The following is a 12,523-nucleotide window of genomic DNA, read 5'->3' as shown; positions in this document are numbered from 1 at the left end:
CAACTGAAGTGCCGTGAAAACGTTTCCACTGACTGCAGCGGGTTTTAGATCCAGTGCAAGGTTTATCAAATGGCTTATTGAAGATACTAGGTTATTCCAACCTAGCAAGCACAGCTAATGCCATTAGGAATACGTGAAATTAAAAGCTATGTTAAGACCAAGGTGCTGAGAACTAATACAGAACAAGAGGACTAGAGGTTACGGGGAAAGACATCCCTTGAATTGGGAAACTGGGATCAAAGTAGGCAGACAAAAGGTTTCTGAGATGGAGAACCTACTAACCTTGGTCTGATAATACGGGAACCTTTGGGGTTAGAGGAGCAGCTTAGCCTCCAGATCTGTACAAGGCACCACCTTGACACTTCATGGCACAGACTACAGCAGTCACAATCTTCCACTTGGTATGCTGGGTAGAGGTGACAGACACCCGAAGCATAGTCTGAAATGACCTTTCCAGACCGTGTGAGTTTCTGCAAATGATACCTAAAATGTGTTTCACACCCAGCATGCAGGACAGATGATGAGGTGGTGGCTTGGTTATGTTCTGGATGTTATCTTTCAGAGCATTCTGGTGGCATCTAGTACTATTTTCCCCGACTCCTTTATCAACACCTATCTTGACCAGTAACATTGGCTCAGTGAGGGAGATAGAAATGGTCTTGATAAAGGACAGAAAATGTGTTGTTAAAAGTGGTGTGACCTGTGAGGGAAGCCCAAACTCTTCATTTTTCCAAGTAAATGAAGATGCATGCCCTGGGACCCCATGGAGATCAGCAATGGGAGGGCTACGGCAGCAGTGACACACTTAATGTGTTTTACCTTGTGGCACCTGCCCTAAATCATAACCTCTCCTCAACTCTGGGATCCCATGCACCAGGCAAATCTGGTAAATTGCACAGCACCAGAAAGGTCTGGTAGGGGAAATCCATTCCTAGGACAGGAGGGAGACTATGATGCTGCTAAAATCTGAAATATAGACATCCCAGGAAGGAAGATGGGGCAGGGACTAGAAATGGGAATCTTCTCTTCAAAGCAGGAGATTTGCCAAGTCAGTAGAAAGCTGCTGTGCTAGGGTTAAGTCTTTCCGGGCACGTTGCAGTGTGCTCGAAGGTTACTTCAGCATTCGCGAGGCAGCCCAAGACTGTCCTAGCAGACTGAAGCAGCTGACAGGAGGGCTCAGACAGGCATGTTCTCCTGAGTCCAGGGCACGAGGGATATGAATAAAAACTGTGCCAGAGGGAACTTACAGCATTTTGTCATTTTCAAGGAGTGTGTCAGACATGTTCCTTTAAGTCTGACAGGAGAAGCTGCAGCACAAGCTTTTTTTATCCTACTGCGCTGCTCAGAAAATGTACAATTTAAAAATAAATATTAAAAAAAGTTCAAGAGGACCACATTCAGTTACTGTTAAAGAAGTGCTGCAGAGATTTCAGAACACATCCAAACAAACCACCGAAAAAAGATCAAAAAATATATATATGAGTAGAACAAACAGGTTCATCTGCCCAATTTCAAAATAGTTGATACACTAGTTTATGTAACTGCACATTCAAAATTTATGCTGGCCATGTTAGCGAGAAAATTATTGTTGATCTTGGTAAGATTTGTATGTGGCTTAATGGACAGCAAGCAATGATTTCCAGGAAATATAAAGGTCAAGACAGAAACAAGACTCATGTTTACATCCTTAATATCCTCTACATACAGCGACCAAAGAAAAGTACCCAGAATCCTGATGCCTCGTTGCAAATATTAAGCAGCAACTAAGAACAGATTTTAAATACAGCTGCTACAACAAATTAAAATTATAGTGTCTTAACATTAATCTGTCTGGCATAGCAAAAACTAAGGAATCACATACCTGCTCACTGAAACAATCATTTTCTTTGTCAAATATTCATCACTGATGTAATCTTTCTGAAGTTTGTTTAAAACATGTTGCCAATCACCCTTTTTTGCAGCACCAGTTTTAGTCAAATGTCAGTTGGGTATTTTCCCCCCCTGTCAATCAACAGAATCCATTTCTAACACCCATTCTGGCAAACAATCCCAGCACCACTAAGCATCATAAATGGTTTGCTTTTGGGCTAGAAGCCACCTCTATAAAGACACTTTCACAAAAGGAAACCACCAGTCTCTGCCACCCTCATGTTTCTTTGGGAAAAAAAAAAAAAAAAAAAAATGTGTTAAGACTATTATACTGCCCTTAAAATTTCATTAGCATTCATTGAAATAAACAAACAAATCTATTAATTTTCTGAAATCCATGTCTTGGAGCCTGTTTATATGTAGAGGTCTGACCTCTAACTTCCAAGTGGAAGTAGTTTGCTGTCATAAAAAGAAAAAAAAATGGGCGGGGTGTGGGGCGTGCGTAACACCACATATACAGAGAAGAGGGGAAAAAAGCAGACATGAAAGTTAAATGAGGCAAACTACGGGTTAGATTTTGCATGAAAACTTAAGATGAAGTGACAAAGAAGCCATACCTCAGCCTTACCGTGAAGGGCCAGTATTTTGATGTCAGACAGACAGTGAGCATAAGATCCAGCTTTTATCTTCTGCTTAATTTCCAAATAGATCAAAAGGGATTTTTCTGCAACTGGCATTTCCCTATGGAGAACTGTAGCTGATGGTCATACAGCAGTTCATACTAGGAATAGGATAAAAAGGGGTTGGGCAGGGATTTGGGCACAATGCCGATTCACTGAAACCGGAAAATTTTGTGGAAACTTCCATATTCAAGTGAACATTTCTGGGAAGATTTTCAGGTCCCAAAACAGAATTTCTGGTCAAAATACAACAAAACACCAGAACAGACAACAGCACGGTGATCAATATATGACTTGGCTGCAAGAGGAGCAGGTCCTATCAAAAGCCTGCCAGGTTTCCTGCCAGCTTGGCTGGTGACCTGAAAGGGAACAAAGCTTGCAGTGTCTCCAGGCAGTTGTGCCATCTGGACCGCCTCCACATCATGAATGCTGAGGTCTCTAGGGACTGCAGTTCCAGGAAAGCCCTGCCACAGTGGCGTCTTGCAGGTCACTGTCTCAAGAAGTTCCCTGTGCTGGAGGTCCCGGCTCCCAAGACTGCTTGACTCCTGCTAGAGATGACAGTGAGCAAGCGGCCTGGGAGAATCAGGAGACAAGGCGTGAGCCAAGAACCTTAGTGTCGTCTTTGCAGCTCCCTACAGAAATTGAACAAATTAACTTATTCCTAAATAATTTTATCCCTTCTGCGGAGTGCTTGTTTCTGAAAGGTGCAGTTTTTTTAGAAGAATTTCCTGCAAAATAGAAATTTCAATGGATTCTCCTAATGAAGTCTAACAAAAGTTAAATATTATATTAGGCAACCATATTCTATCCCTTCCAGTATTCTTGTGAAAAACATGGGGGTATCACGACAGACAGACAAGGAAATTTTATTTTCATGAATAATACTTTTGCCCCTCATGCAATACAACTAAAGAAATTATGCCAAGACCAATATACAAATACAATTTAGAAATCTGTTTTCCAGTCAAGCTCTTACTTTTCACTAGAGTTTATTACAGCCTAGTGTTACCACCATTCTCCCTATTTAGGGCACAAGCATTACAGTCCAAGGCTTGTTTCCTGGGACCAGTGTCTGCAAGGATGGCTGCAGAACGGACAGGTTTCCACACTAGCGTGGCTTGAGTTTCTCTTCTTTTTAAAATCTAGTCTTTGCTTTTCCTAAAGCATCCCAAGCACAGCTTTTTAGCTTTCATGTTTACTAAGGAAATTAAAAGCTGCAGTAGTCACTTTGTGCTCTTACAAATTCTCTGCAGCTTGCTGATTTTTCTTACTCTTCCTCACTTCCTGAACAGGATTATTGAGGTGTGAAAGCCTATGGCATTCTCTTGTACAATATAAAAGTCTGTTCAAACTGGATGATGACATGCTTATTTTCTGATTTATATCACTTTCAGATGCAAGTGAAATCACACTTTCAAATGAAAATCACTGCAAAATTGGAGATGGGGTTTAACTGAAACTTGGAGGGGTGTACACGTCCCTTTTGCAAGCTGCCTGAGGCTTTTTTTTCCCACTGTATCCCATCAGATGCTTAAGCTTGCAGTCTGTTTGCACATTCATTAAAGTTTTATTTTTGTCTGGTAATGATTTCCTCACACCCGTGAGCCTCCAAAAGTATGTTCTCTTTTATAAAAAGATCCTACTGCTTTCAGTGAAAGAATATTCATAAAGGACAAACACAAAGTGGAAGAATGAAAAAAATATATTTCGGCATGAGAGAAGCTGGTTATTGTTAAACGTCTTTAATTATATCCATTTTAAATGGGGCCTCAGGAGGTGATCAAAGCCTCAGTCTATCAGAGACTGTAAGCACGGAGGAGAGAGCAGTCATTGCCCTCAGATGCTGTAAATCCAAGTGTCCAGAGACAGACAGTGGGACAGATATCATAATGAAGCAAAAAGGACAAAACATCAGTGGAACTAAACTGAACATAATAAGCTTAAACCACAGCAGACCAGCTGCTTACAATTGTTACTTGTCCAGTCCCAATTAACTTTGGGCCTCTGCCTGTTTCTAATATTTAACCTGCATTTTCCACATTCTTCAGCCAGCAGACAATGCAGCACCAAGTGCTAACTACCGCGCGGCCATGAGGGTTTAGCGCGTGGGATCGTCCGAGCTGACACAGTCATTCCCCTTCGTTAGCTCATCTTCGCTGCCAGGACCTGCTGCCAACCTGCCAGAAGCCGGCTGTTTCACAGAGCCAGTTTCCAAACAGCTGTCAAGGCAAACAGTGTTCAAAACCGCTGCCAGCGAGTTAACTATTCAAGTAGTTTTAAAATGTGGGAGGGGTGATCTAAAGCTATGCATAATTTAGATACACACACACACTTGTGTTTGCACTGGAATTATCATGTATCTCAGATGCTTGAAGGAACATTAGGTCAGCAGCTATATCAAGCCATGTCATTTGCTTTGCTGATTTTAATTCTCATGCAGTGACAGATCTTCCTTGTCAGATGGCTCACTAGATATTTTCCATCTTGTATTTTGGTAAATTGCAATGCAATTCTCAATCCACATTAATTCTATACCACAGTTAATGACAAATGAGTTAATCATGATGAAATCTTTGCAGAGGTTCTTTTGGGTTACCTACTTAAGCTGCTGTCAGTATTACACAGTCATTATACTCAAATTAAAGGATCATTATGGAATATATTGAATATTTGGCTTCACAGCAGGTAAGTTCTGTTCAGCACATCTAGGATGCTGAGAAACAGTCTCCTCTGGTCCCCCTCTCCAAAATATCACCAGCAGGAGAAAACCCAATGGGATTACCTTATGCAAATATTCCTATTATGACCTGCTTCATACTCCTAGAGCGCTCTTGAAACTGCTCTGTATTTCACAGCACTGCCCTGTAATAATATGATCACGCAGTACCCAGTGATCGTACCACTCTCACTGTGCCGCTCTTAAAATCCCCAATTCCCCGATGCAAACAACATTACAGCCTGTGCAGTAACAAACCCGAAAGAAAAGACTGCAAGTTGTCTCTTTTCACTGTCATCACCACCTTCCCTATCTTGACACACCGGACAGCTGGGTGCTGCAGGAAACACCAAGGCTGTTCGTTCTTCTCTCAAGTGTCCTCTGCAAGGTGCTGTAAACCAGAGGTGCACTAAAAATTTTCTCTGAGACATGCTAAATAATCTCCTTAAACCCAGTTCCTGGGAGGCAGGTTACACACACAGGCGGCCACCCTCAAGGACACCTGGGGAACGCCTGTTATCGCAGCACAGAAATAAACACTAAAATCCTCAGTTCTTGGGGAAAAGCCCTCCAATTACCTCAACCTCCAGGGGATCATAGTGTAATGTAACCATAAGCTTGAATTCACTTCACTCTATATTTCCAACTTCAATTACTCTAGATTTGTATAAATTGAAAGGTAGGATGAATTTGCTCCACTGTTTTTGTTCCTTAACAGTGTAAATGCCAAGACTTGGCTTCCCATTCAGGTGGACCAAAGAGAAAACATGACAGTGGTACAAGTCAATGGAGGGAAGAATTGGGTTCATGCCTATACCTAATCGATTCTGAATTTGATGGCAGAAACACCCAGATGCATGTAAAAGTAACTTCAGGCCTGTAAGAGCTCATGTTTTTCAGGAGACTCATCCAAATGCTTTCTGCCTGACTACATATGGATGCAAGAAGATTGCTAAGGGGGCTTTAGCTCCCTGCAACACCCTCAGCTGCCTTGGCACCTGCACTGGCACCACCTCCACCCTCCCCTCCACAGAAGCTAACCTCGCACAATTCGCGCTCTTCCAGCCCTGGCCCCAGAAGCCGGTGCCCAGCACCCCCGCCTCGCCCTGCCTCCGCTGGGCAGCCTGACACCCCTGACCCGGCTCCCTCTCCTCGCCCGGTGCCGCGCCACCTCCCACACCGGGAAAGCAGACCCCGGGGACTGACTGCCACTCCTAAGGGTCTGAAAGGTTATTCTGGAAATGAAGTAGAAAAAAATCCCCACAGTGCTTCAAAGTCCAGGAATATCTTTTAACCCTACTGAGCTTTCCTACATCATGGACAGCAAATGGTAACAGTGAAGGGGCAATGAGGGGAAAAGGTGAGGAAACTAATCATCAGTGCTTTGCTTTTTTTCTTACCTTGGGATACTCCCCAAATCAGCAAAATTCTCTTCTGACAAGATCAAATATGAAAGTGAAGGCCATACAGCATTAACAGCTTACAACTCCAGTGTTGCAGAAGTACCTGGCAGGAGGAAACCACATCAGCTAAGCAACCAAGGTGAGCGATTCCTTCCTATATACAATTTCAGCCGCAAGGTACGACTCTAATCAGAACAGAGCTGTTTGAGAATGGCAAGCTTCAACAGTTCCCCATTCTCCAAAAAAATGCTCATGCATTTAAAAATACATTCTGGGTTTGTACGGGTTTGGTTTTTATCTGGGTTTTCTAAGACAATGTTGAAGCACTCGTATGAGTCTACTATGAACTTCCAAGCACTCCGAAAGAAATATTGGACTAGAAGTGACCCACTTACTGTGTTCTGGGTGAGCAGGTTTAAACAGAACACAAATATTCCCATTGGGAACCACTTCCCTGGCTTGGTTTGAAAGAGTCTGGTGCCTGGATCTTGTTTAAAAAAAAATACCATGGGCCAAAGTCAGAGAGTGCTCAAAAGAGAAGAGAATTTAAAACAAACGAAAACAAAACAAAACAAAGAAACCCAGCATGACCCATGGACTGCCCCCGTGACAATTTAACAGCATTCTACAGTCACACTGTGTCACATTTCTAACACTTTTCATTAACAAAAAGATACTATTTTCTGTACTATCTTGCCAAAAGAAGAAGAAAAAGAAGTTCTGGCTTTGAAAACACTGCTGTGAGTTCTAAACCAAGCTGTAACAGAAAGAACACTGCTAACACAATTATACCTGCATTAGAAGTCTACTTAAAAAAAAATAAAAATCACATTGAACCAGGAGATGAGCTGACTCCTTAAGGTAACTTAGATACATACAAACTCACATTTTCTTTGAGAAGTGCCATCACAGAAAGACAAAACAATAGAACAGGTAAGAGAGATTTGATTTAGGAAAAAAAAAAAAAAACCAACCCACAAATCCTTTCACTCATTAAAAATACTTTTGCAGAACGAGTCTTACTCCAAAGCTCTTCTGATTATATAGCTGTAAAAATCACCTATACAGTATCACTGATTCACAGTTTTACAAATACCAAGAATATTCTTTTATGAGCTTAAAAATCTCGTTACATACAAAAATAAACATCTAGATGCAACTTTATTAAATAACAATGTCTGAGTGAGCATCATAGGCCAAAGTAGCAAAACAAGCTTTTTAGCTTGCTACCTAAAAGACAGAAAAGGGATGGAAGTGTTTGCCAAAGATGTGACAAATAGCTGTTTTCTTTGCTATTTTTCTAGAAGTATTATTGACACAGAAAGAAAACACAAAACCTTAAAATATGCCAAACCGCATCCTTGTAAGATAACTTCGCATTGTGTAGCACTTTTAAGACAAAATTCCAGCATAAGTCTGTGAAAATAATAGCTCCAAAGGGCCTATTTACATTTTCCTAGCAGCTAATGAATTGCCATGGAAAATGGCAGCAGGCAAGCTAATGTGAAGCATCTTTAAATCTTTTTTTCCTCTTTCTAAAGTATGAGCCCAAGCACTACACTTATGAGTGAAACACTCCCTGTTGGCTCCAAACAAAGACTGAAAGAACCCTAGTATATCTCTGAGAAACATTCATGAAAGCGATATTCATTTGTCATATATGAAGGGGAAAGGAAAGGAAAAAAGGTACTGCTCGGCTAAAAAAAAATATCAAATGGCGGGAAAATACACATGGACAGATTTAACCTGCATTTTATAGTATCTACTATAGGTGCTTAAAAGAAAACTACATGTGACAGGAAAGTTTATTTATTTACCATCATTTTTCATGTGCCAACAGCTACTCTGAGACAGCAAGCCTGACAGAACCTAACTTCATGCAGTGCCTGGATTACAGTTGACTTACACTCAAAAGCCTCTGTACAATACAATAACATATCCTAATTAGCTCTAATAAAAGTCTCTTTAAAGGCACAGCTCTTCATAGTGCTCTTTTGACCTCTGTGCAAACAGAAGATAATATGAACACTTTAAACAAATTAGTTAGAAGACAAATTGTTTATTTTCAATCCAAATGGTACAAACCAGCTTTGTCTTAATTGGGAAAAAAGAGATTGACCTTGCATATCTAGAAAATGGGGTATAAAGATGGACTGTGACAGGTGGTCTGGGTCTCAAGTTTACTTAGATCCGGACATTTTGATAAAATGATTGAGAAACAGTAATAGTAAAAACCAAGGTATCATTAAGCTGATGAAGCATAGTTGATTAAATGTTTAGCTAGCCAGAAGAACGTGGGGCACATGAATGTTGGTGACAAAGAAAAGCTTATGTAAAGTTGACGACCTGGGATATAACCCAGACTCATTAGCAAGGAAACAGTTTAGCACTTCAACAGGATTGCTAAAAAGAAAATTGGAGGGACCAACTTAAAAATCCTCCCTCCTGAGAGTTTCTACTTGTGGATTTAACAGTACACAGTGTAACTCGCCCCTCGCCCCCCCCCCTAGTTTCTACGGTGCAATCGTCCAAAACTTGCAAGAAAAACTTTTTCACAGCTGCTCCAGAGAAAGAACCCAACAAAGGAACAAGTGTCTTACTGTCTGTGCCTCTCCTCCACAGCTACATTGCCCATTCCTGTCTTAATCATAAGCAACAGAAAAGACTCATATATTAATGAATGATTAAATTACCAAGGAAAATAGAGAGACTACGTCAGAACTGTAGAATACAGGAGCACATCTGGGCACTTGGGTCTGGGTAAGCACCTCTGCTACATCCTTACAGTCCAATGGGATAAAACCTGAGCGTACAATAATCCTTCCCCTGAGGAATAAACTCAAGCACATTGCCTACGAGGGAATGACAGCGTATTCTGGCCAGGTCACTAACCTATACAATTAAGAGATCAGGACTGTGGGAACACTACAACACGAGATTATTCAGCCAAGCATAGTATCAACAGCTTGACAAGCTATGCCTCATTCAATCTCTGTTCCCTTCCTCCCAAGCTTTCCTTGCTGCCAAAGTGTTTGTGCAGAAAGCTACATCCAAAGGTATGCAGGAGCACCCAGGTGAGACAAATGTAGAGGGTACTGAGACAAGAAGAAAACTTAATGGCATCTCACTGTTCTTTCAGTCCCAGTTGTGTAATTATGCATAGCATCATTCTGATCATCTGGTGCCAACTCTGGGGATTCCAATCCACAGTCAGCTTTTATTTTTCCCTTCTCTGCTTTTCACAAAAAAACTTCAAGTTTCCAGGGACTGCAGCATCAATTTCTAATGACACAGGCATCTTTCTCTTCAGCTGTCAAAAAAGATGCAATCAGCTGAGAGTTTGAGCTTCACTGCTTCCATTCTGTTATTTAACAATGATAAATAAGGATCAACATTTGACTCCGCTGTCTGAGTGAGACCCTAATTATTGTCGTGCTGTTTTCCACCGAACAATTCTACTGCAAAGAATAAGAATCCAAAGTGACACGAGTATACCTGAGCTTCCAAACTGCTTCATGTCTCATCTTGAGCCACATTTCAGTGGGCAGGAATGTAAGCAGTTTATATATAAAATATTACATACTTTTGCCTCTCCCCTGACTATTTTATTGAAAACTACTTTGCTTCCAGACTGCTATTTGTCTTGTACCCAGCCAGCATGTATTTCTGGAGGAAGGACCATACACTTAAATCTTTCAGCAAAAAAGTTCTCTCAAGGCTAACATAAAAAGAAGAAAATTGGACATTTTAGCACTCCTATACACTTGAACGCATCTTTTAAGATTAGTTGTTCTGGACAGTATCATAGGAATTGCCATCTTGATACTTCTAAATAGAGTCCTATTTGTTTGAGAGTTCCCCTTCAAACTAAATTCAGGATCAGGAGTGTGTTCTCCACACTGCTTGCTTTTTCAGGAAATGTCATCTAAAAGTCTAACTCTATTAATTGCAATTCCTGTTTTGCCTGAGACTAAATTGGGCATCTTTGCTTTATTCGTCAGGATTTGTTTCCAGAAGCCTGCTTTAGCCAGTATCATAGAATGGTAAGGGTTGGAAGGGACCTTAAATATCATCTGTTCCAAGCCCCCTGCCATGAGCAGGGCCATCTTCCACTAGACCAGGCTGCTCAGAGCTCCATCCAACCTGGCCTTGAACATTGCCAGAGAGGGGGCAGACACAGCTTCTCTGGGCAACCTGTGCCAGTGCCTCACCACCCTCATGGTGACGAATTTCTTCCCACTATCTAATCTCCAGGTGGGGTCTCACCAGAGCGGAGCAGAGGGGCAGAATCACCTCCCTTGCCCTGATGGTCACTCTTCTCTTGATGCAGCCCAGGATACAGTTGGCTTTCTGGGTTGCAAGTACACATTGCCGGCTCATGTTGAGCTTCTCATCCACCAGTACCCCCAAGTCCTTCTCCTCAGGGCTGCTCTCGAGCCACTCTCCGCCCAGTCTGTGTTTGTGCTTGGGATTACCCTGACCCACGCGCAGGACCTGCACTTGGCCTTGTTATTTTGGCCTTGTATCTGAATCACAGACTACTAGCAATGTGCAGCATAAACATGTGCAAAAAAGTGAGTTCCAACTAGTTTATATACTCCTTAATCTCCCTAATTCCTTCACTCTACTGCAGACTTCCTGCATGACTTCAGACAAGTCATTTCACTGTACCTCAATCATCTTCCACCAAACTGAAATAATTATACAAGCCTTTTATGTACAAGTTATACATGCAAGGGAAGCTCAGAGTGAAGTGCTTAGAGGTAGACAGGGTTGCAGAGATTATTTTAACAATGTTTCTGAGAAAGTTCTACTGAAGAACAACATCAGTAGATAATTTTCATCAAAAATTTGCATTTTAAACAACCCACGCAAGACAAAATGTGCTCAAAGGAATGAGAAGAATCATTATCCCCCACCCTTTCGTAACTGTCCTTGCTTCTTTTGGGGACACACAGGTATGTCATTGTACTGAGCTACTTAGCCCCCTGTCTAGCTCCAGCTGGGGCCATCAGCCTAAGAAAAGTAAAATCAGCGCAAGCATTCATCCTTCCCTTGCCACTCACCCAGTCTCGAGCTATTTTCATGGCATTTCCTGAGCCTTACATGGTCTCTCTATTTAGCTGCACCTAATGGATTCCTCTTCAGAACACTTGATCAGTCTCCCTTTGAACTCGTGTAATGCAAAGATGGAAAGGTTATACTCCCCTTAACCCCCCTCCCCACAAGAAAAGTGATTCCAAGTGCACTGTGCTAGCACACCTCCTGTCTCAGCAGACTGTTTTGAGCTCTTCAATTTAATTGCCAACATTTTTATGCTCCTGCCCATAGTGCTCTAGAGACAAAAAAAAAGCCACAAGTATCCAGTGCTGGGTCCAAAACCCCAAAACCTACCGAATAAAAGGCAATAACACCATAGTCAAAACCAGTAAGTCAGTAAGTCATTAGTAAGTCATTAGAAACACACCACTACTACTACGAAAGAAAATTTGGCATAATATTAAAGCACAATGAACAAGCAGCAGAAAACTTGCCCACTGCATTAAACATTGGGAACTAATACATACAGACATATAATAGATGGTTCGTGAAGTAGATTGCAATACTATTTATGACTACTATCTCATATCATTCTTTGAATGTTCTTCCTAACACTGCTTGCTGCTTGCCAGTGCATTTATAACAAACTTTCTTAAAGGTCAAACATTACCAGAAAACTCTCTCATAATTAATAGAAGTTCGTGTATGTGTTAAATGCTTCACTTAAGCCTCTGATCTACCACAAGGAGGGCACCAATTCAGAGAAATCCACCACGAGTTTCTACAGATAATGCTGCTTTTACAATATATATTTA

At 41.5% G+C, this 12,523-nt stretch overlaps 1 protein-coding gene across 4 annotated transcripts in view; it reads right to left on the bottom strand.

Moving 5' to 3' along the window:
* MYO16 (myosin XVI) overlaps nt 1-12,523 on the bottom strand; it is a 411,384-nt gene that overhangs the window by 345,844 nt on the left and 53,017 nt on the right. The window contains exon 2 of one of the 4 annotated variants that reach the window (XM_075424696.1): nt 6,666-6,771. The exons of the other annotated variants lie outside the window; for them this stretch is intronic. The gene's annotated coding sequence lies outside the window, so the exon portion shown is untranslated. The remainder of the gene's footprint in view (nt 1-6,665; nt 6,772-12,523) is intronic. 4 annotated transcript variants of the gene reach the window in all.

This window comes from Opisthocomus hoazin, chromosome 1 (genome assembly GCF_030867145.1).
Source record: "Opisthocomus hoazin isolate bOpiHoa1 chromosome 1, bOpiHoa1.hap1, whole genome shotgun sequence".
NCBI lineage: Eukaryota > Metazoa > Chordata > Aves > Opisthocomiformes > Opisthocomidae > Opisthocomus > Opisthocomus hoazin.
This window is presented reverse-complemented; position numbering and strand designations above follow the sequence as displayed.